Below are 26247 nucleotides of genomic sequence, written 5' to 3'. Positions count from 1 at the left end.
AAAATATTCAGTTCAGTGTTGTCTTATTTATCTTAAATCAAAACTTTTTTCATTTTAAGTAGGTACAAGCATCTGACTACTCCTTTATGTGTTCCAGTATATTCATGCCCAAACATTTACATATTGAAATATGTAATGCATTATATTTATGTATTACCATATTGTGAAACGCTTTCTTGGTATTTCTCTTTTATGTTTTAAACTATTACATTGATATTTCATATGTAGATGAGATCTATTATTTATGATTTTCAGAAAGAGAGTATTGCAAAGTATTTGTTAAGACGAGGTGGCAGTGGTCTGATAGAAGTGAGGACCACTGCTCTACAGCTATTCAAATGTTGTTTGAGCAGCTATTTAAATATACAGGTTTTTGGGCACAATGAAGGCCTACTGAATTAGAATCTGTGGGGAGCATAAGCACAAGAATCCATCTTTTGAAAAATTCCTGGGATGTTTCTGATGCTTTGTAGAATCCGTTCATGAACTGGCATTTGGAAAACATTGATCTTAATGTCATCATCTGCCTTTATATTCTTGTGATCTTAGTCCTAGTTTCATCTCTTCTTAGGAAAGTAAATAAATGATTTCTTCCATCTTTTATTTTGAATACATCTCTCCTCTAATTCCTTTATCTCTGTCTATACCTGTGCCTAAAGGGTCAGTGACTTAAAGGAGTCCTTATTTGACCCAGTTTTCTTCCTAAAACTGTGCTTTATCATTTATATTTTCTTCCTCAATAAATGTCTTGAAAGAGGTGTAATCATATCTTATCTCCACTAATATTTCTTTATTCTCAATGACTTGTAATATGTCTTCTGCCCTCACCACTATAATGAAACTACTCTTTAAAACTGTTCTGACAATTCAATGACATCTTCTCAGTTCTCATCTTGCTCAATTCCTTTGCAGCATTATACACTTTTGAATATCTTTTCCTGCTGGAAAATTTTCTTTTCCTTGGTTTCTAGAACAGTGAGCTCTCCTGATTCTCCTTATACCTTTCTGATAAACATGGATAAAATTTCCTTCCCTTAAACATATTCTTCTATCTACTCCTTAAAGTTCCTTTCAAAGATTAATCCCCAGACCAATTTTCTATATAAATATATATTCCCCAAATTGTATCCATAGCCATTTTTGAAGGATTCAGGCCTATATTTTCATTTGCCTTCTGGGCATTTATTTATACACCATATATCCTCAGGGTATCTCAATTTTATACATCTAAATCTGAACTCCTCTTTTCTCATAAACCACCCACAGTTCCTTCTTCCTAGGTAGTAAATATCTACCACCAAATTACTCAGGCTTGAAACCTCAGTCAACTCAATCAACTTTCTCATCCTTCATATATAGTCAGTTATCAACTTCTACTGACTCTTCTGCAAAATCTGCTATAAATCTTTTAAATTCATACTGCATCTATCATCATTTCAAGCACTCATTACCTTCCACTTTAACTCTGGCCTCCTAACTGGTCTCCTTTCTACTAAGCTCTCTTATTTCTTAACATTTCGGCAGTTAACTACTTGGCCTCTGGAGCCAGGCTGTCAGTGTTTGACTTTATCACTTACTGCACGACCTTGAACAAGTTCCTTAGTCTCTTTCTGTGCTTTAGTTTCCCCAACAAAATAAAGCTACAGGATTATCTACCACATAAGATTGTTTTGGTGATGATAGCAGATGTTATATGTACAGTGCTTCAAAAGGTGCCTGAAACAGGGTAAGCACTCAACAACTGTCAACTGTCATTAACTCTTTTACTTGCTAGCATTTTTACCCAGGTTTCTATTTTTCCATTCAGAGTTTCCTTGTGTTCTCTACTCTTAGAAGTCTTTGCAATTGTTAAGTAGCCTCAATTATTTAGGCTCATTTGAGTTGATGTTTTACATAAATTAAGCATGATGGAATGGATTTCCTTTCACTTTGCTCCCTTTGCAGTATTTTAATAAACTATATCATAATAATAATTACTCTCTGTCCAGGTCAGATAAGATTAAATGTTCTTATCTTATAGTATTATTTCCATTTATTGGATCACTTATAGCTCATCTGTGAAATCTGACTGATTGGTATGGCCTCACATTTCTGAGTAAGGAACAGAGTACTTCCTGAAGTCAATTACTGTTTCTTTGATGTATACATTGAGTTATGCCTTAGATGCAATTTTTTTATGGAAGTATAGTTGATTTACAATGTTGTGTTAGTTTCAGGTGTACAGCAAAGTTATACAGAACACTTTTTCAGATTCTTTTTCATTATAGGTTATTATAATATATTGAATATAATTTCCTGTGCTATAAGTAGGTCCTTGTTTATCTGTTTTACATATAGCAGTGTGTATCTGTTAATCTGACTTACTTCACTTAGTATGATAATCTCTAGGTCCATACATGTTGCTGCAAGTGGCATTATTTCATTTCTTTTTTATGATTGAGTAATATTCCATTGTATATATATACCATATCTTCTTTATCCATTCATTTGTTGATGGACACTTAGGTTGTCCATGTCTTGGCTATTGTAAACAGTGCTGCAATGAACACTGGGGTGCATGTATCTTTTCAAGTTAGAGTTAGATGCTATACTTTTTGCTTTCAGCTAATGAAGTTGCTTCTTGGGAGGCAAAGGAAAAAATCTAACTATAATTCAGAACTGTGGTACTAGCTTTGAGAACAATATTCCTTGAAATAGTCCTATATTCAGTAGACTAAGGAAATCTGTTTTGGGGAGATGAATATTTACATAAGTTCTTTATAGTATGCTTCTCTTCTATATTTCTTTCTTTGACCATTTTATATGTACTTTATACAGTGCATGTCGAATGTTTCAGGATAAGCCAATCTCTTTTCTCTGATTAGATTTGACTGTTTTTTATTGGAGTATAATTGTTATACAATGGTGTGTTAGTTTCTGCTTCACAACAAAATGAATCAGTTATATATATATATACATATGTTCCCATATCTCTTCCTGCTTACGTCTCCCTCCCTCCCACCCTCACTATCCCACCCCTCCAGGCGGTCACAAAGCACCGAGCTGACCACCCTGTGCTATGTGGCTGCTTCCCACTAGCTATCTACATTACGTTTGATACTGCATATATGTCCATGCCTCTCCCTCGCTTTGTCACAGCTTACCCTTCCCCCTCCCCATATCCTCAAGTCCATTCTCTAGTAAGTCTGTGTCTTTATTCCTGTTTTACCCCTAGGTTCTTCATGACATTTTTTTTCTTAAATTCCGTTAGCATATGGTATTTCTCTCTCTCTCTCTGACTTACTTAACTCTCTATGACAGACTCTAGGTCTATCCACCTCATTACAAATAGCTGAATTTAATTTCTTTTTATGGCTGAGTAATATTCCATTGTTTATATGTGCCACATCTTCTTTATCCATTCATCTGATGATGGGCACTTAGGTTGTTTCCATCTCCGGGCTATTGTAAATAGAGCTGCAATGAACATTTTGGTACATGACTCTTTTTGAATTATGGTTTTCTCAGGGTACATGCCCAGTAGTGGGATTGCTGGCTCATATGGTAGTTCTATTTGTAGTTTTTTAAGGAACCTCCGTACTGTTCTCCATAGTGGCTGTACCAATTCACATTCCCACCAGCAGTACGAGAGTGTTCCCTTTTCTCTACACCCTCTCCAGGATTTATTGTTTCTAGATTTTTGATGATGGCCATTCTGACCTGTGTGAGATGATATCTCACTGTAGTTTTGATTTGCACTTCTCTAATGATTAATGATGTTGAGCATTCTTTCATGTGTTTGTTGGCAGTCTGTATATCTTCTTTTGACAAATGTCTATTGAGGTCTTCTGCCCATTTTTGGATTGGGTTTGTTTCTTTGTTATTGAGCTGCATGAGCTGCTTATAAATTTTGGAGATTAATCCTTTGTCAGTTGCTTCATTTGCAAATATTTTCTCCCATTCTGAGGGTTGTCTTTTGGTCTTGTTTATGGTTTCCTTTGTTGTGCAAAAGCTTTGAAGTTTCATTAGGTCCCATTTGTTTATTTTTGTTTTTATTTCCATTTCTCTAGGAGGTGGGTCAAAAAGGACCTTGCTGTGATTTATGTCATAGAGTGTCCTGCCTATGTTTTCCTCTAAGAGTTTGAGAGTTTCTGGCCTTAGGTCTTTAATTCATTTTGAGCTTATTTTTGTGTATGGTGTTAGGGAGTGATCTAATCTCATACTTTTACATGTAGCTGTCCAGTTTTCCCAGCAGCACTTACTGAAGAGGCCATCCTTTCTCCACTGTACATTCCTGCCTCCTTTATCAAGGTAAGGTGACCATATGTGCGTGGGTTTATCTCTGGGATTTCTATCCTGTTCCATTGATCTATCTTTCTGTTTTTGTGCCAGTACCATACTGTCTTGATTACTGTATCTTTGTAGTATAGTCTGAAGTCAGGGAGCCTGATTCCTCCAGCTCCATTTTTCGTTCTCAAGATTGTTTTGGCTCTTCGGGGTCTTTTGTGTTTCCATACAAATTGTGAAACTTTTTGTTCTAGTTCCGTGAAAAATTCCAGTGGTAGTTTGATAGGGATTGCATTGAATCTATAGATTGCTTTGGGTAGTAGAGTCATTTTCACAATGTTGATTCTTCCAATCCGAGAACATAGTATATCTCTCCATCTATTTGTATCATCTTTAATTTCTTTCATCAGTGTCTTATAATTTTCTGCATACAGGTCTTTTGTCTCCTTAGTTAGGGTTATTCCTAGATATTTTATTCTTTTTGTTGCAATGGTAAATGGGAGTGTTTTCTTGATTTCACTTTCAGATTTTTCATCATTAGTGTATAGGAATGCAAAAGATTTCTGTGCATTAATTTTGTATCCTGCTACTTTACCAAATTCATTGATTAGCTCTAGTAGTTTTCTGGTAGCATCCTTAGGATTCTCTATGTATAGTATGATGTCATCTGCAAATAGTGACAGCTTTACTTCTCCTTTTCCAATTTGGATTCCTTTTATTTCCTTTTCTTCTCTGATTGCTGTGGCTAAAACTTCCAAAACTATGTTGAATAAGAGTGGTAAGCATGGGCAACCTTGTCTTGTTCCTGATCTTAGTGGAAATGCTTTCAGTTTTTCACCATTGAGGATGATGTTGGCTGTGGGCTTGTCATATATGACCTTTATTATGTTGAGGAAAGTTCCCTCTATGCCTACTTTCTGCAGGGTTTTTATCATAAATGGGTGTTGAATTTTGTCAAAAGCTTTCTCTGCATCTATTGAGATGATCACATGGTTTTTCTCCTTCAATTTTTTAATATGGTGTATCACGTTCATTGATTTACATATACTGAAGAATCCTTGCATTCCTGGAATAAACCCCACTTGATCATGGTGTATGATCCTTTTAATGTGCTGTTGGATTCTGTTTGCTAGTATTTTGTTGAGGATTTTTGCATCTATGTTCATCAGTGATATTGGCCTGTAGTTTTCTTTCTTTGTGACATCCTTTTCTGGTTTTGGTATCAGGGTGATGGTGGCCTCGTAGAATGAGTTTGGGAGTGTTCCTCCCTCTACTATATTTTGGTAGAGTTTGAGAAGCATACGTGTTAGCTCTTCTCTAAATGTTTGATAGAATTCACCTGTGAAGCCATCTGATCCTGAGCTTTTGTTTGTTGGAAGATTTTTAATCACAGTTTCAATTTCAGTGCTTGTGATAGGTCTGTTCATATTTTCTATTTCTTCCTGATTCAGTCTTGGCAGGTTGTGCCTTTCTAAGAATTTGTCAATTTCTTCCAGGTTGTCCATTTTATTGGCATAGAGTTGCTTGTAGTAATCTCTCATGATCTTTTGTATTTCTGCAGTGTCAGTTGTTACTTCTCCTTTTTCATTTCTAATTCTATTGACTTGAGTCTTCTCTCTTTTTTTCTTGATGAGTCTGGCTAATGGTTTATCAATTTTGTTGACCTTCTCAAAGAACCAGCTTTTAGTTTTATTGATCTTTGCTATCATTTCCTTCATTTCTTTTTCATTTATTTCTGGTCTGATTTTTATGACTTCTTTCCTTCTGCTAGCTTTGGGGTTTTTTTGTTCTTCTTTCTCTAATTGCTTGAGGTGCAAGGTTAGGTTGTTTATTCGAGATATGTCCTGTTTCTTAAGGTAGGATTGTATTGCTATAAACTTCCCTCTTAGAACTGCTTTTGCTGCATCCCATAGATTTTGGGTTGTCGTGTCTCCATTGTCATTTGTTTCTAGGTATTTTTTATTTCCTCTTTGATTTCTTCAGTGATCACTTGATTATTAAGTAGTGTATTTTTTAGCCTCCCTGTGTTTGTATTTTTTACAGATCTTTTCCTGTAATTGCTATCTAGTCTCATAGCGTTGTGGTTGGAAAAGATACTTGATACAATTTCAATTTTCTTAAATTTACCAAGGCTTGATTTATGACCCAAGATATGATCTATCCTGGAGAATGTTCCATGAGCACTAGAGAAAAATGTGTATTCTGTTGTTTTTGGATGGAATGTCCTATAAATATCAATTAAGTCCAGCTTGTTTAATTTATCATTTAAAGATTGGGTTTCCTTATTTATTTTCATTTTGTGTTATCTGTCCATTGGTGAAAGTGGGGTGTTAAAATCCCCTACTATGAATGTGTTACTGTTGATTTCCCCTTTTATGGTTGTTAGTATTTGCCTTATGTATTGAGGTGCTCCTATGTTGGGTTCATAAATATTTACAGTTGTTATATCTTCTTCTTGGATCGATCCCTTTATCATTATGTAGTGTCCTTCTTTGTCTCTTCTAATAGTCTTTATTTTAGAGTCTATTTTGTCTGACTTTATGAGAATTGCTACTCCAGCTTTCTTTTGGTTTCCATTTGCATGAAATATCTTTTTCCAACCCCTTACTTTCAGTCTGTATGTGTCTCTAGGTCTGAAGTGGGTCTCTTGTAGACAGCAAATATATGGGTATTGTTTTTGTATCCATTCAGCCATTCTGTGTCTTTTGATGGGAGCATTTAATCCATTTACATTTAAGGTAATTATCGATATGTATGTGCCTAGTCCCATTTTCTTAATTGTTTTGGGTTCGTTTTTGTAGGTCTTTTCCTTCTCTTGTGTTTCTTGCCTAGAGAAGTTCCTTTAGCAGTTGTTGTAGAGCTGGTTTGGTGGTGCTGAACTCTCTCAGCTTTTGCTTGTCTGTAAAGGTTTTTAATTTTTCCATCAAATCGGCATGAGATCCTAGCTGGGTAGAGTAATCTTGTTTTCAGGTTTTTCTCCTTCATCACTTTCAATATGTCCTGCCACTCCCTTCTGCCTTGCAGAGTTTCTGCTGAAAGATCAGCTGTTAACCTTATGGGGATTCCCTTGTCTGTTATTTGTTGTTTTTCCCTTGCTGCTTTTAATATGTTTTCCTTGTTTTTAAGTTTTGACAGTTTGATTAATATGTGTCTTGGTGTATTTCTCCTTGGATTTATCCTGTATGGGACTCTCTGTGCTTCCTGGAATTGATTAATTATTTCCTTTCCCATATCAGGGAAGTTTTTGACTATAATCTCTTCAAATATTTTCTCAGTCCCTTTCTGTTTCTCTTCTTCTTCTGGAACCCCTATAATTCGAATGTTGGTGCGTTTAGTGTTGTCCCAGAGGTCTCTGAGACTGTCCTCAATTCTTTTCATTCTTTTTTCTTTATTCTGCTCTTCATTAGTTATTTCCACTATTTTATCTTCCAGGTCACTTATCCATTCTTCTGCCTCAGTTATTCTGTTATTGATCCCATCTAGAGTATTTTTCATTTTTTTTGTTGTGTTGTTCATCGTTGTTTGTTTCATCTTTAGTTCTTCTAGGTCCTTGTTAAATGTTTCTTGCATTTTGTCTATTCTATTTCTAAGATTTTGGATCATGTTTACTATCATTATTCTGAATTCTTTTTGAGGTAGACTGCCTATTTCCTCTTCATTTGTTCGGTCTGGTGGGTTTTTATCTTGTTCCTTCATCTGCTGTGTCTTTTTCTGTCTTCTCATTTTGCTTACCTTACTGTGTTTGGGGTCTCTTTTTTGCAGGCTTCAGTTTCGTAGTTCCTGTTGTTTTTGGTGTCTGCCCCAGTGGCTAAGGTTTGTTCAGTGGGTTGTGTAGGCTTCCTGTTGGAGGGGACTAGTGCCTGTGTTCTGGTGGATGAGGCTGGATCTTGTCTTTCTGGTGGGCAGGTCCACATCTGGTGGTGTGTTTTGGGGTGTCTGTCAACTTATTATGATTTTGGACAGCCTCTCTGTTAATTGGTGGGGTTGTGTTCCTGTCTTGCTAGTTGTTTGGCATAGGATGTCCAGCACTGTAGCTTGCTGGTCGTTGAGTGAAGCTGGGTGCTGGTGTTGAGATGGAGATCTCTGGGAGATTTTCGCCATTTGATATTATGTGCAGCTGGGAGGTCTCTTGTGGGCCAGTGTCCTGAAGTTGGCTCTCCCACCTCAGAGGCACAGCACTGACTCCTGGCTGCAGCACCAAGAGCCTTTCATCCACACGACTCAGAAGAAAAGGGAGAAAAAGTAGAAAGAAAGAATTAGTAGAAGTAGAAAGAAAGAAAGAAAGAAAGAAAGAAAGAAAGAAAGTAGGGAGGGAGTGAGGGAGGGTGGAAGGAAGGAAGGAAGGAGCGAAGGAAGGAATAAAAGAAAGAAAGATGATAAAGTAAAATAAAATAAAGTAAGATAAAATATGACAAAGTTATTAAAATAAAAATATAATTAATAAGAGAAAAAAACGAAAAAAAACAAAAAAACGGATGGATAGAACCCTGGAACAAATGGTGGAAGCAAAGCTATGCAGACAAAATCTCACACAGAAGCATACACATGCACACTCACAAAAAGAAGAAAAGGGGGAAAAATCATAAATCTTGCTCTCAAAGTCCACCTCCTCAATTTGGGATGATTGGTTGTCTATTCAGGTATTCCACAGATGCAGGGTACATCAAGTTGATTGTGGAGCTTTAATCCGCTGCTTCTGAGGCTGCTGGTAGAGATTTCCCTTTCTCTTCTTTGTTCTCAGAGCTCCCAGGGGCTCAACTTCGAATTTGGCCCTGCCTGTGCGTGTAGGTCGCCAGAGGGCGTCTGTTCTTTGCTCAGACAGGACGGGGTTAAAGGAGCCACTGATTCGGAGGCTCTGGCTCACTCAGACCGGGGGTAGGGACGGTCACGGAGTGCAGGGCGAGCCTGCGGAGGCAGAGGCCAGCGTGACGTTGCACCAGCCTGAGGCGCACCTTGCGTTCTCCCGGGGGAGTTGTCCCTGGATCACGGGACCGTGGCAGTGGCGGGCTGCACAGGCTCCCCGGAAGGGGGGTGTGGAGAGTGACCTGTGCTCGCATACAGGCTTCTTGGTGGCAGCAGCAGCGGTGTTAGGAACTCATGTCTGTCTCTGGGGTCCGCGCTTTAGCCGCGGCTCGCGCCCGTCTCTGGGGCTCCTTTAAGCAGCGTTTTTAATCCCCTCTCCTCGCGTACCAGGAAACAAAGAGGGAAGAAAAAGTCTCCTGCCTCTTCGGCAGGTCCAGACTTTTCCCCGGACTCCCTCCCAGCCAGCCGTGGCGCACTAACCCCCTTCAGGCTGTGTTCATGCCACCAGCCCCAGTCCTCTCCCTGCACTCCAACCAAAGCCCGAGCCTCAGCTCCCAGCCCTGCCCGCTCTGGCGGGGGAGCAGACAAGCCTCTCGGGCTGGTGAGTGCCAGTTGGCACTGATCCTCTGTACGGGAATCTCTCCGCTTTTCCCTCTGCACCCCTATTGCTGTGCTCTCCTCCGTGGCTCCAAAGCTCCCCCGCTCCGCCACCCGCAGTCTCCGCCCGCGAAGGGGCTTCCTAGTGTGCGGAAACCCTTCCTCCTTCACAGCTCTCTCCCACTGGTGCAGGTCCCGTCCCTATCCTTTTGTCTCTGTTTTTTCTTTTTTCTTGTGCCCTACCCAGGTATGTGGGGGGGGGGGGTTCTTGCCTTTTGGGAGGTCTGAGGTCTTCTGCCAGTGTTCAGTAGGTGCTCTGTATGAGTTGTTCCATGTGTAGATGTATTTCTGGTGTATCTGTCAGATTTGACTTTTATAATCATGGTGATAGATTCCCACCTCTACCCTCACTTAGCCTGGACAAACTATGTGAGATTTGAGTAGATGGATGTTGAATAAAAGTTCAGAGAGCTCATGCACAATACAGCTCACCCCAAGTGATCAAACTTGGCCAGGGGCAAGAGGCAGAATACAGTGCATTTACCTTGCAGGTCTGAAATGGAGTCCCTTATACTAAGCCCCATGTCACCAAACCTAGATTTAATTTAATTACAGTTTTGGCTCTCCCAGAAATGGAACCTCAAACCAGTGAATCAGGAATCTCCTGATCAGCACTAGTGAGGTCATCTGCCTGATAGACCGCTACCATCAACTAAAGGAACATAACCTTACAATAAACAACCCACATTTTTGACAACTACACCTTACTTGTTTTTACTCCCATCAGCCTATAAAAGTCTTTCATTTTGTACAGCTCCTTGGAGCTCCTTTCTATTTGCTAGATTGGATGATGCTCAATTCATGAATCACTGAATAAATCCAAGAAGATCTTTAAAATGTACTCAGTTAAATTTTATTAACAACAGTTTTAAGAGTGTTTTCACAAACAGGTCAACAGGGTGGTAGAAAAAACTGCAGAGTTAAGGAGAGAATTGAAAGGGAAAAGGGTAGGAGAGAAATCAGCAGGTTGAGAAGATAGCAATAGTATGTTGGAGAAGAAATTTCTCAGCCTCCTCATCTGTCTCCTGAAAGTTCTCCTATGGTCTTATCTGTTCCCGTACAAGACAGTGTGATCAAACCCTGGGTGTAGGCTCCCTTCAACCACTGAGGGCAGCTTTGAAAAACAATTAACTTCTTTTTAAAATTGAAGTATAGTTGATTAAAATATTATATTAGTTTCATGTGTACAGCATAGTGATTCAGTATTTTTGTAGATTATACTCTGTTATAAATTATTATAAGATAATGACTATAATTCCCTGTGCTATACCATATATCCTTGTTGCTTCTCTATTTTAATTATACATACTAGCTTGTGTTTGTTAATCCCATACCCATAATTTGTCCCTTCCCTCTCCCTCTCCCCTTTGGTAACCACTAGTTTGTTTTCTGTATCTGTGAGTCTGTTTCTCTTTTGCTATATATATATATTTATTTTTTTTTGCGGTACACGGGCCTCTCACTGTTGTGGCCTCTCCCGTTGCGGAGCACAGACTCCGGACATGCAGGCTCAGTGGCCATGGCTCACGGGCCCAGCTGCTCCGCGGCATGTGGGATCTTCCTGGACCGGGGCACGAACCCATGTCCCCTGCATCGGCAGGCGGACTCTCAACCACTGCGCCACCAGGGAAGCCCCATGCTTTTTGTTTTTTACATTCCACATATAAATGATATCATACAATATTTGTCTTCCTCTGTCTGACTTATTTCACTGAGCATAATGTTCTCTAGGTCCATTCATGTTGCTGTATTTGGCAGAATTTTATTCTTTTTATGGCTCAGTAATATTCCAGTGAGGTGGTCACAGAAAACTGGGCAGCCACTAGGGCAGACCTCTCTTCGCACCTGTGCATTCCTCATGGGTGGAGTCCAGCCTTTCTATCTGTTCCAGTGGTTCTCCAGCCAGTCAAGGGAGCTTGTCTCCTACGCATAGAATTCCAGGACTGGGGTGCCCAATCTGTGGCTTTCACTGCTCACTTCCCAGGGTGGATCTTTGCCCATGAATTCTCCCTTTTCCTCTGACTCCTCTCTTGGGGCACAGGTCTCAACCCTGTTGCTCTTCTTCCCTTCCTACCAAATTACATGTGTCATTCCTATAGCCTCGTTTGTACAGCAGTCCTTCTGCCAGTTTCCAGTTAGTTTTCAGTGAGAATTGTTCCACATGTAGATGTATTTTGGATGTGTTCATGGGGGAAGGTGAGCTCCACATCCTCTTACTCTGCCATCTTAATTTCAGATCAACAATTAATTTTATGCCGTGTAAGAGATCAGTAAAAATCCTTCTACCCTTAACTTTTTCAAATGCCCCAGTTACCTCATACTCCCTTATACTTTCCAGTCTTCTGTCTTTACCTGGAATCCTTTCCCCCAGATTGCATATTCCTTACACCTCATTCTCATTCAGTCCCTTTTTTCTTATTGTTACTCACTCCCCTAAAGCAACAGACAATGAAGCAACAGGGTGAAAGCTTGCCTATATGGTGCAAAGAGGTCAAATATGAATTTCCATGGAGAAAAATGCTGATAGACTAGTAAATGAGAATGGAGTGTTGTCACTTATTTATTAAAAGTGTAAGAGTAAAACTTCCCTACACATCATTTTCCTTCTGCAGATTTTTTGATTCCTTTCTCATTCCTCATTAGGCTATTTCACTTCCTACTCCTATCCTTCTTCTTTATTGTCTACATAGCCTTTCCTTTGCATAGTCATAGCATGAAAAGTATACTTTATATCAATTAAGCTAGCGAAAAAGCAGAATAATTGTGTTGTCTTTGATTGATGAGGCTGTCATATTAGTTAAATCAAATCTGCAAGTAGGCAAAGTGCTGCAGCATTTGTTTTAAAAGGGATATGTAGATTCTATGGAGTGCCTCACTCATTGTATCATGCTCACACCAGCTCCTGAAAAAGCTGAACATATGGCTTCTGACCTCAAAAAGTTGATCATCTGCTTGGTGCAATCAAACATACACAATTGGAAACATTTTAAAAGCAAAATATCAACAAATACAGGTTGATTTTGTAATAAATTGTGCCCCTAGTCAAGGTGGGCCACTCTTCTGGGGGCAATCAAGGAATGGATCTGATGTGTGCCAGTTAGACTTTCAAGAGGTATTACAAGGAAGTAGATGAATGTAGAGGAATACAAACAGAGAGGTTAGGACTGATCCATGGTGCCTTCCAAAAGTCAGTGGGCAAATGCAGATTTGGATCCAACACCATTTAGTGATTAGTGCTAGGATTGGTGTTTTTACATATGTGATCTTGTAATTATCATAATAGCTTTGTAGTGATACTAATGCTCAGAAGAATTATGTAACTAAACCAAAATCAATTCTAATACTTGATTTTTGATTCTAAATCCGGTGCTTTTCTGATTGTACCCCATAAATAAAAAGGAAATCTGAGGAAAAGACAAAGTAATAAAATCTTGAAAAGTAGACATGGTAATACAGCTGAGAATTAAACAATCTGAAAGGGGAACCATTGGATTTAGCTAAGCAGAATGGTTTATTTTCAGTGAAGAATCCACATGGAAGCAAGCTAACCTGCTTGTGCTAACTCTCACATGGGGAGAGCATTCTCTTGAAACTTCAGGACCATTTTTACATTATTTGCATTAAGAAGGATTAAGTAGGAATGATTCAGGCTACAGTGTTTTCTTTGGTAAGTTATGATTATTGTCTTTGTCCAATAAAGATGTGTGCAAATTGAATTCACAGTAACGTGATTTCTATTTGTAATGTACATTGCCACTGTATTCTGACAACTTGAGATCTGTCATGAAGAAAGAAATAAAATAATTAGCAATCAGCAGTGGGAGTTTAATACTTTAATTCTCCAGCTGTTGTGCAAAATGTTTTTGTGCATGTAGATTCAGTTAGTCATAAAGTAGGGAATCAGTATAATGCAGCTATATTATACAGACTTTGAACATGCACTGTTGGTAGAAATTGATAAGTTCTCTAGTTTACTGTCACTATTTAAAGGGAATGCAGACATCAGAAATATTTCAAACTAAGGGTTCTTAATATTGACAAGGAAACATTAAGAGAAGACACATGGCCAGAGTAGAACCACAGAATATATTGAATGTATAATATATAAATTGAGATAACAATTACAAAGGAAATATTGTAATTTGACTATTTGCAACTTAAATATAAATACAGTTGAAACATTTGTCTATCTAAATGAAATATAAACACAATTTAATGACAAATGACAATCTGAGGTAAAATTTTGCAAATATATGCAGAGGTAGGGCCAATGCATTTGATGTGTAAAGAAAAGTTTGCAGATCAGTGACAATTAAAAAAAATACACACATAGTAGCATCCCAATAAAAAATGGGCAAAAGCTATGAACGAAAAATTCAAAAAAGGAGAAGTATGAATACAAATAAATGTGTAAAAAGGTATGTCCTTACTAGTAAAAATGTAGTAGGAAAAAATGCACAGTGAGTTTATATCTTAATCTTCCCTTTTTCCCACATGAGACACACAAAAATGTTAATAATAAAATAAAATTAGAAAGACATGGTGAAGTTAAAAATGATAAACTATTGTGTGAAACAGAAATAGAGATATACTTAGTGGTGAAACCACAGGCACAACTGAGTTCCAGTTTTAAGTACAGGCAGAAGTCACTGAAAATTTTACTTATATGTAATAAGGATCCTTAAGCATTGCATACATGGAAGGGCAGAGGTAAATTCACAGTGTGAAATCAAGAGCTTTGATGAAGCTCTCTTGATCATGAAAAGAAAAAGATAAAACTTGGACAACTGCCTGGGGCTGTTGTCTTTTTAAAGCTGCATATCTTATAATTTTCTCAGCACAGGTCTTTTACCTCTTTAGGTAGGTTTATTCCTAGGTATTTTATTCTTTTTGATATGCTGGTAAATGTGATTCTTTCCTTAATTTCTCTTTCTGATAGTTCATTATTAGTGTATAGAAATGCAACAGATTTCACTGATGAAAGAAATTGGAGATAAGACAAATTGAAAGATATACTGTGTTCATGGAATGGAATAATTAATATTGTTAAAATGACCATACAACCCAAGGCAATCTACAGACTCAATGCAATCCCTTATCAAAATACTAAGGGCATTTTTCAAAGTACTGGAACAAATAATTTTAAAATTTGTATGGAAACACAAAAGACCCAAATAGCCACAACAATCTTGAGAAAGAAGGACAGAGGTAGAGGAATCATGCTCTCTGGCTTCAGACTATACTACAAAGCTACAGTAATCAAAGCAGTATGGTACTGGCACAAAAACAGACACATAGATCAATGGAACAGAATAGAAAGCCCAGAAATAAACCCACACACTTATGGTCAATTAATCTATGACAAAGGAGTTAAGAATATACCATGTAGAAAAGACAGTCTCTTCAATAAGCAGTGCTGGAACAAACTGGACAGCTACATGTAAAAGAATGAAGTTAGAACATTCTCTAACACCCTATACAAAAATGAACTCAAAATAGATTAAAGACCTTAATGTAAGACCTGAAACTGTAAAACTCCTATAAGAAAACTTAGGCAGACACTCTTTGACATAAATTGTATCAATATTTTTTGGATCTGTCTCCTAAAGCAAAGGAAACAAAAGCAAAAATTAGCAAATGGGACCTAATTAAACTTAAAAGTTTTTGCACAGCAAAGGAAACCATTGACAAAATGAAAAGACAACCCACTGAATGGGAGAAAATATTTGCAAATCCTATATTGAATAAGGGGTTAATATCCAAAATATATAAACAGCTCATACAATTCAACATGAAAAAAACAATCAACACAATTAAAAAATAGGCAGAGAAACTCAATAGACAGTTTTCCAAAGGAGACATACAGATGGCCAACAGGCATATGAAAAGATGCTCAACATCATTAATCATCAGAGAAATGCAAATCAAAACCACAATGAGATATCACCTCACATCTGTCAAATGGCTATCATCAAAAATAACACAATAACAAATGTTGGTGAGGATGTAGAGAAAAGGAAACCCTCTTACACTGTTGGAAATGTAAATCACTGCAACCACTGTGGAAAACAGTATGGGGGTTTCTCAAAAAACTGAAAATAAAACCACCATATGCCCAAGCAATTCCACTACTGGGTACGTATTCAAAAACAAATAACAACAACAAAAAAATGAAAACATTAATCGAAAAGATACATGCACCCCAATGTTCATAGCAGCATTGTATACAATTGCCGAGATATACAAGCAACGTAAGTATCCGTCAACAGATGAATGGATAAAGATGTGGTATATATATGTATATATATATGGTATATACACACACACAATGGAATACTATTTAGCTTAAAAAGGAATGAAACTTTGCCATTTGCAACTACATGGATGGACTTGGAGGGTATTATGCTTAGTGAAATAAGTCAGACAGAGAAAGACAAATACTGCATATAATCACCTATATGTGGAATCTAAAAAACAAAATAAACTCATGAATATAACGAAAAAGAAACAGACTCACAGATATAGAGAACAAACTAGTGGTTATTAGTGGGGAGAGGGAAGGGGGAGGGGCAAGATAGGAGTAGGGGATTAAGAGGTACAAGCTACTATTTATAAAATAAAGAAGCTCCAAAGATATGTTGTATAACACAGAGGATATAGCCAGTATTTTATAATAACTATAAATGGAGTATAGCCTTTAAAAATTGTGAATCACTGTTGTACACCTGTAACTTATATAATATTGTACATCAACTATACCTCTATTTAAAAAAAGCTGCATATCTCTCAGATCCACCTTTCTCCTGGCCTTCCAAACCATCACAGATATGAGTAAAGAGGGAGTCCTTGAACTCTCTTTGCTCCTGGTAACTTGCATCCCTCCCTCACCTCCATCAAGAGAGGGCCCCAGCTTTAGGAGCTCTTGACGAGACCTCTATTCTATCTTTCCACACTCTCACATACACTGAAAGCCAGGCCTATCCCTAAATATGCAGGGTCCAGAGCAAGTGTGCCAACAGAAGCTTGTGTATCATATTTATACCTATTGAAATTTTGAAGATAGAGCTAACAAAATGTTAAATAAAATAATATTCTATCTTCTACCTTGATGGCTATATCTTTAAATTGATAAAATCAAAACATTATAACTATGTTTTTTATATGCTGAAAATTAGTAAAATGTCAAAAACTACTGAGTTATTATTTTACATAGATGATTTTCTGTTTAAAGTTTGGTGGTGTATGTAGGAGTAATAAAATAAATACATAATTCATAAGTTAATACATATTTGTTCCATTAACTCTATTTTTCTTGCTTTCATTGCAAAAAGATCATTATAAGGTTGTTAGAATCAAGATTTTCACATAATCTATGTTCTGATTTGAAGGATTAAAATTACTATATATTCAAAATTTATAAAATTTGAATGTATTTTATATAAAACATAAATTTATATAAATTTAAAATAAAATTATTTAAGTTATTTTTCTTATAAAATAAAATCAAACTAAAAAGCAAAATTAATATCATACTTTTAAATCAAAATTATGTACAGTTTAAGTATTTTATTTAATTTTTAAAAAAGATAAATAAACCATATTAAATATTTGTGTAAAATGAGATTATTCACAAATTTTTAGTTGACATGCATTAGTAACCAAAGAAAATAATTGGTATTATATTTTACACATGTCATACCTTGACAGATGTAGATACACCTTTAAGAATAATATGAATTGTTTAATAAAGCAAAATATTTCTCAGCTAACGTGCAGTTGCTGGATTTGTGAGTTTCTCAGAAACCATGAATTGTATCAGGAAGAGAAGCAAAAAATGGATGCTAAGCACTATTCTGAGATGAAACTTTGTTATGCAACAATCCATTGCATTCAAATAATATGAATTGAAGGGTTTGACAAGTTAGTCTTTTCTACTACTAAAGTGATTCTGCTGCTCAATCTCTCCTCACACTCTAATACACTGTCTAGCTCTGACTAAACAGCAGTGCAAACCACAAATCTTCATCACATGTGTTAGTTTAGATTCTTTGAGAAGCAAATGCCAAAACAGGATTAGACATGTAAGAAATTTATTAGATAAAATGCCTATGAAAGACAAAGGGAAGGGATTTGTAGGCAGGGAGCATCTTCAGACAGTGGTACAAGTCTGACCCCTGTAGGAGAAGGCAAAGAAAGGAGAGAAAAAAGATTGCAGAAGAATCTCAGACTGCAGTGCTGTTCTTAGAAAGTTTTGGGTAAGTCAGTAGGTATTCTTTGATCCAAAGTTACCCATTAGAGAAGACTCATGTCCTGCAAGAAAAACCCTGTTCATGTTTCCCTACAGTACTTAAATTTTGGCTAGGAGCCTGGGAAGTGTGGCCTTTACAGAAATATGGTAGTGGACCCAGAGGACCCACAGCTGAAGCTGTTGGTCAGCTAAGATCCATGAAGCAGATTTAGGCAGCACATTTCTTGGTGACCAAAGTCCACGGGTAGGGTTCAAGATTGTTAAGATATCAGTTCTTCAGAAATTCATTTACAGAGTCAACTCAATGCTTATCAAAATCCTAGCAGGTATTTCCTGTATAAATTTATAAACTGATTCTCAAATTCATATAATGCAAAGGACCTAGAGTAGTCAAAATGACTTTTGTAAACAAGAACAAAAGTTGGAAGACTATTACCTCTTTTCAAGACTTATTTAAATTTATAGTAATCAAAGTAGTATGGTATTGGTGTGAAGATACACAAATAGATCAACAGAACAAAATAAAGAGTTCAGAAATAGACTCATACACGTGTATAAAAATGATTTTCAACAATGGTGCAAGGACAGTTCAATCAGCGGGAAAAGGAGAGTCTTTTCAACAAATGGTGCTGGAACAAATGAATATCTGTATGCAAAAATAAACAATCTATACATAATAATGCATTAAAAATTTATTTGAAATGGTTCATAGACTTAAGTGTAAAGACTTCTTAGATTAAGGACTGGCAAACAACAGTTTGCAGGCCATATCCAGCTCACCATATGTTTTTATAAATAAAAAGTTATTGGATCATATTCTTGCCTATTAATTATGTATTGTCTATGGCTACTCTTGTACTACAAAGGCAGAGTTGGATAGTCGTGAAAGAAACCATATGGTCTGAAAAGCCCAAAATAGAGAAAAAAATTTACTGACCTCTGTATAAGATATAACAAAAACACAATCCATAAAAGCAAAAAATGATAAATTGCACTCAGCAAAATTAGAAATTTCTCCATAAGTCTTCACAAGACACTGTTAGGAGATCGAAAAGACAGGTCATAGACTAGCAGAAAATATTTGCAAATCATATATCTGACAAGGAACTTTTATCCAGAATATATAAAGAACTCTTAAAACTCAACAATGAAAAATACAAACAACCTAATAATAAAATGGGCAGAAGACTTGAACAAGTGCTTCACCAAAGAAGATATATACATAGCAAATATGCACATGAAAAAATACTCAGCATTATTAGTCATTAAGGAAATGTGTATTAAAACCACAGTGAGATACCACTAAATACCTATTAGAATGGCTAAACTTCAAAAGACTCACCATACCAAGTATTGGCAAGTTTGTGGAGGAACTGGAACTTTGTATAGTGCTGATGAGAATGTAATATTGTACAGTCACTTGGGAAAACAGTTTGCCATTCTCTTAAAGTTAAATGTCCACCTATAATGATCCAGCCATTCTACTCACAATGATTTACACAAGAGAAATAAAAGCATATGCCCCTGCAATTACCTGTATATGAAAATATTCATAGCAGTTTTATTTATAATTCTCAAAAACTGGAAACAAATATTCATCAGCAGGTGAATGAATGAAAAAACCGTGGTATATTCACCATTGATACATGCAACAAACTGAATACATCTCTAATTATGCCAAATGAATAAAGTCAAACAAAAAGAGGAGCTCATACTATATGATTCCATTTATAGAAAATTCTAGAAAATTAAAAATTTATAGTTACAGAACACATCATTGGTTGCTTGCTGGGGAGTATTAAGAGGGGCAGGAGAAAGGGACTGCAAAGAGGTACAAGGAAAGTTGAGGGAAGTAAATGTGTTCATTATATTGATTGGAGTGATGGTTCATGATTCTGTAGATATATCAAAGCTTATCAAATTGTACACTTTAAACATGCCAGTTATACTTCAATACAGCTGTTTTTAAAAGTTAATAAAAGTGTTCACTGACAAGAGTTTACTCTCTTTAGGGATCAGGACCCCTAACCATGCAGAACCTAGGATAGTGAAGATGTGAGTTCCTCCTCATTGGAAGTGATGGTAAGAGGACCTCTCCAGCTTTGACCCCCTGGTTCCTGGACTCATGTAGTCTTCCTCTTGGGGATACGATGCCATATAGAGATCTTTAATTTAATACACTTACTGCTTCTTGTAGGATGGCACCCTTTCTGTGCAAAGCATTGCATCTGAACTTTTGCTTTGGCTGTGCCCTTGAAAAGCTATTCCAATGCTCTTTGAAGCCAGTTGCTTCTGGCGGGTGCAGTGTGTGATACCAACTGTGGATACCATGGCCATGAGGCCATTTCTGCACCTCTTTTGTTTTAAAGTGTGTACCTTGGTGGGATGTTGGATGCTACACTGTATAGGATTCCATCCTCATGGATTGAGCCTTTCTAAGCCCCTGGAAGGTATTGTTGGTTGAGGCTCTTAGTACAGGAAAGGCAAACCCATACCTGGAATAAACATATGTCCCTGTGAGGACAGACCTTTCTCAGACATATGGGACTTTATGTATATGACTTTCCACGAAGTGGCTGACTGGTCTCCATTAGGCATAGAGACATAGCAGGAGCTCAGCATTGGTCTCTATTGCTGACAGGTTAGAGATTCAGAGGCAGCACCTGCTAAACTAGTCTTGGAAGGTAGAAGTCCATGCTTAGGCCTATATATAACCTCCATCTTTGCCACCCTGGTCACTCTGTTCATGTGTCTGTTGTACTATTTGCACGGTGGTCCATGACAAAATCTAGCTAATGATAACTGGATGAGTTTTGTCTATTCTTTTAAGTGCCTCTTCCATGGTGGATGCCTTCTGCTGGGCATTAATGTATAATATAAAAAAAGTCTTTACATTTAGTGCATACTCCCATATGTTCATATGCCTCTACTCCAGACGTCTTTGTCTCTAATTTTCTAGTCCTTTTTCCTTCCAGGCTCTAGACCAGATGGCCAGCAATTTATAATTTCCTTTATACATTTTTTTCATGCTCCTTCAAACAATTTAGAAGGAAATGCACTCTATTTCCATTCCTATAGAAGTTACCATTAAAAGTTTAAGATGCATACTTAATAGGGTCTAAATTTACTATTTCTAGGCTTCTCTTGAACAATCTAAGGATTTAGAAGGCTTTGACTCTGACCACTCTGTCTCAATATTACATGTTACAACTGTCCTGTATTTTAGTTTTATCCTTTCTTTATACTCCCCTAATAAGACACTGTTATTTTTTATTCAACTAGTATTTGTTTATATTTATGCATAACCTCTTACTCTTTTCTCATCATTTCCCCTTGTGTTTTTTTTTTAACATCTTTATTGGGGTATAATTGCTTTACAATGGCGTGTTAGTTTCTGCTTTATAACAAAGTGAATCAGTTATACATATACATATGTTCCCATATGTCTTCCCTCTTGCGTCTCCCTCCCTCCCACCCTCCCTATCCCACCCCTCCAGGCTGTCACAAAGCACCGAGCCAATATCCCTGTGCCATGCGGCTGCTTCCCACTAGCTATCTACCTTACTACGTTTGTTAGTGTGTATATGTCCATGACTCTCTCTCGCCCTGTCACAGCTCACCCTTCCCCCTCCCCATAACCTCAAGTCCATTCTCTAGTAGGTCTGCGTCTTTATTCCTGCCTTACCCCTAGGTTCTTCATGACATTTTTTTTTCTTAAATTCCATATATATGTGTTAGCATACGGTATTTGTCTTTTTCTTTCTGACTTACTTCACTCTGTATGACAGACTCTAGGTCTATCCACCTCATTACAAGTAGCTCAATTTCGTTTCTTTTTATGGCTGAGTAATATTCCATTGTATATATGTGCCATATCTTCTTTATCCATTCATCCGATGATGGGCACTTAGGTTGTTTCCATCTCCGGGCTATTGTAAATAGAGCTGCGATGAACATTTTGGTACATGACTCTTTTTGAATTATGGTTTTCTCAGGGTACATGCCCAGTAGTGGGATTGCTGGCTCATATGGTAGTTCTATTTGTAGTTTTTTAAGGAACCTCCATACTGTTCTCCATAGTGGCTGTACCAATTCACATTCCCACCAGCAGTGCAAGAGTGTTCCCTTTTCTCCACACCCTCTCCAGCATTTATTGTTTCTAGATTTTTTGATGATGGCCATTCTGACTGGTGTGAGATGATATCTCATTGTAGTTTTGATTTGCATTTCTCTAATGATTAATGATGTTGAGCATTCTTTCATGTGTTTGTTGGCAGTCTGTATATCTTCTTTGGAGAAATGTCTATTTAGGTCTTCTGCCCATTTTTGGATTGGGTTGTTTGTTTTTTTGTTATTGAGCTGCATGAGCTGCTTGTAAATTTTGGAGATTGATCCTTTGTCAGTTGCTTCATTTGCAAATATTTTCTCCCATTCTGAGGGTTGTCTTTTGATCTTGTTTATGGTTTCCTTTGCTGTGCAAAAGCTTTGAAGTTTCATTAGGTCCCATTTGTTTATTTTTGTTTTTATTTCCATTACTCTAGGAGGTGGGTCAGAAAGGATCTTGCTGTGATTTATGTCATAGAGTGTTCTGCCTAAGTTTTCCTCTAAGAGTTTGATAGTTTCTGGCCTTACATTTAGGTCTTTAATCCATTTTGAGCTTATTTTTGTGTATGGTGTTAGGGAGTGATCTAATCTCATACTTTTACATGTACCTGTCCAGTTTCCCCAGCACCACTTATTGAAGAGGCTGTCCTTTCTCCACTGTACATTCCTGCCACCTTTATCAAAGATAAGGTGTCCATATGTGCATGGGTTTATCTCTGGGCTTTCTATCCTGTTCCGTTGATCTATCTTTCTGTTTTTGTGCCAGTATCATAATTTCTTGATTACTTTAGCTTTGTAGTATAGTCTGAACTCAGGGAGCCTGATTCCTCCAGCTCCGTTTTTCGTTCTAAAGATTGCTTTGGCTCTTCGGGGTCTTTTGTGTTTCCATACAAATTGTGAAATTTTTTGTTGTAGTTCTGTGAAAAATGCCAGTGGTAGTTTGATAGGGATTGCATTGAATCTATAGATTGCTTTGGGTAGTAGAGTCATTTTCACAGTTGATTCTTCCGATCCAAGAACATGGTATCTCTCTCCATCTATTTGTATCATCTTTAATTGCTTTCATCAGTGTCTTATAATTTTCTGCATACAGGTCTTTTGTCTCCTTAGGTAGGTTTATTCCTAGATATTTAATTCTTTTTGTTGCAATGGTAAATGGTAGTGTTTTCTTGATTTCACTTTCAGATTTTTCATCATTAGTATATAGGAATGCCAGAGATTTCTGTGCATTAATTTTGTATCCTGCCACTTTACCAAATTCATTGATTAGCTCTAGTAGTTTTCTGGTAGCATCTTTAGGATTCTCTATGTATAGGATCATGTCATCTGCAAACAGTGACAGCTTTACTTCTTCTTTTCCGATTTGGATTCCTTTTATTTCCTTTTCTTCTCTGATTGCTGTGGCTAAAACTTCCAAAACTATGTTGAATAAGAGTGGTGAGAGTGGGCAACCTTGTCTTGTTCCTGATCTTAGTGGAAATGCTTTCAGTTTTTCACCATTGAGGATGATGTTGGCTGTGGGCTTGTCATATATGGCCTTTATTATGTTGTGGAAAGTTCCCTCTATGCCTGCTTTCTGCAGGGTTTTTATCATAAATGGGTGTTGAATTTTGTCAAAAGCTTTCTCTGCATCTATTGAGATGATCATATGGTTTTTCTCCTTCAATTTGTTAATATGGTTTATCACATTGATAGATTTGCGTATATTGAAGAATCCTTGCATTCCTGGAATAAACCCCACTTGATTATGGTGTATGATCCTTTTTATGTGCTGTTGGATTCTGTTTGCTAGTATTTTGTTGAGGATTTTTGCATCTATGTTCATCAGTGATATTGGCCTGTAGTTTTCTTTCTTTGTGACATCCTTGTCTGGTTTTGGTATCAAGGTGATGGTGGCCTCGTAGAAGGAATTTGGGAGTGTTCCTCCCTCTGCTATATTTTGGAAGAGTTTGAGAAGGATAGGTGTTAGCTCTTCTCTAAATGTTTCATAGAATTCGCCTGTGAAGCCATCTGGTCCTGGGTTTTTGTTTGTTGGAAGATTTTTAACCACAGTTTCAATTTCAGTGCTTGTGATTGGTCTGTTCATATTTTCTATTTCTTCCTGATTCAGTCTTGGCCGGTTGTGCCTTTCTAAGAATTTGTCAATTTCTTCCAGATTGTCCATTTTATTGGCATAGAGTTGCTTGTAGTAATCTCTCATGATCTTTTTTATTTCTGCAGTGTCAGTTGTTACCTCTCCTTTTTCATTTCTAATTCTATTGATTTGAGTCTTCTCCCTTTTTTTCTTGATGAGTCTGGCTAGTGGTTTATCTATTTTGTTTATCTTCTCAAAGAACCAGCTTTTAGTTTTATTGATCTTTGCTATCGTTTCCTTCATTTCTTTTTCATTTATTTCTGATCTGATTTTTATGATTTCTTTCCGTCTGCTAGCTTTGGGGTTTTTTTGTTCTTCTTTCTCTAATTGCTTGAGGTTCAAGGTTAGGTTGTTTATTCGAGATGTTTCCTGCTTCTTAAGGTGGACTTGTATTGCTATAAACTTCCCCCTTAGAACTGCTTTTGCTGCATCCCATAGGTTTTGTGTCGTCGTGTCTCCATTGTCATTTGTTTCTAGGTATTTTTTTATTTCCTCTTTGATTTCTTCAGTGATCACTTCATTATTAAGTAGTGTATTGTTTAGCCTCCCTGTGTTTGTATTTTTTACAGATCTTTTCCTGTAATTGCTATCTAGTCTCATGGTGTTGTGGTCAGAAAAGATACTTGATACAATTTCAATTTTCTTAAATTTACCAAGGCTTGATTTGTGACCCAAGATATGATCTCTCCTGGAGAATGTTCCATGAGAACTTGAGAAAAATGTGTATTCTGTTGTTTTTGGATGGAGTGTCCTATAAATATCAATTAAGTCCATCTTGTTTAATGTATCATTTAAAGCTTGTGTTTTCTTATTTATTTTCATTTTGGATGATCTGTCCATGGGTGAAAGTGGGGTGTTACAGTCCCCCACTATGAATGTGTTACTGTTGATTTCCCCTTTTATGGCTGTTAGTATTTGCCTTATGTATTCAGGTGCTCCTATGTTGGGTGCATAAATATTTACAATTGTTATATCTTCTTCTTGGATCAATCCCTTGATCATTATGTAGTGTCCTTCTTTGTCTCTTTTAATAGTCCTTATTTTAAAGTCTATTTTGTCTGATATGAGAATTGCTACTCCAGCTTTCTTTTGGTTTCCATTTGCATGGAATATCTTTTTCCATCCCCTTACTTTCAGTCTGTATGTGTCTCTAGGTCTGAAGTTGTCTCTTGTAGACAGCATATATAAGGGTCTTGTTTTTGTATCCATACAGCCAATCTGTGTCTTTTGGTGGGAGCATTTAGTCCATTTACATTTAAGGTAATTATCGATATGTATGTTCCTATTCCCATTTTCTAAATTGTTTTGGGTTCGTTATTATAGGTCTTTTCCTTCTCTTGTGTTTTTTGTCTAGAGAAGTTCCTTTAGCATTTATTGTAAAGCTGGTTTGGTGGTGCTGAACTCTCTCAGCTTTTGCTTGTCTGTAAAGGTTTTAATTTCTCCATCAAATCTTAATGAGATCCTTGCTGGGTAGAGTAGTCTTGTCTGCAGGTTTTACTCCTTCATCACTTTCAGTATGTCCTGCCACACCCTTCTGGCTTGTAGGGTTTCTGCTGAGAGATCAGCTGTTAACCTTATGGGGATTCCCTTGTGTGTTATTTGTTGTTTTTCCCTTTGCTGCTTTTAATATGCTTTCTTTGTATTTAATTTTTGACAGTTTGATTAATATGTGTCTTGGTGTATTTCTCCTTGTATTTATCCTGTATGGGACTCTCTGTGCTTCCTGGACTTGATTAACTATTTCCTTTCCCATATTAGGGAAGTTTTCAACTATAATCTCTTCAAATATTTTCTCATTCCCTTTCTTTTTCTCTTCTTCTTCTGGAACCCCTATAATTCGAATGTTGGTGCGTTTAATGTTGTCCCAGAGGTCTCTGAGACGGTCCTCAGTTCTTTTCATTCTTTTTTCTTTATTCTGCTCTGCAGTAGTTATTTCCACTATTTTATCTTCCAGGGCACTTATCCGTTCTTCTGCCTCAGTTATTCTGCTATTGATCCCATCTAGAGTACTTTTAATTTCATTTATTGTGTTGTT

The sequence above is a fragment of the Tursiops truncatus genome, chromosome X, assembly GCF_011762595.2.
Source record: "Tursiops truncatus isolate mTurTru1 chromosome X, mTurTru1.mat.Y, whole genome shotgun sequence".
Classification (NCBI taxonomy): domain Eukaryota; kingdom Metazoa; phylum Chordata; class Mammalia; order Artiodactyla; family Delphinidae; genus Tursiops; species Tursiops truncatus.
The sequence above is the reverse complement of the archived record's forward strand: the minus strand, read 5'-3'. Positions refer to the sequence as shown.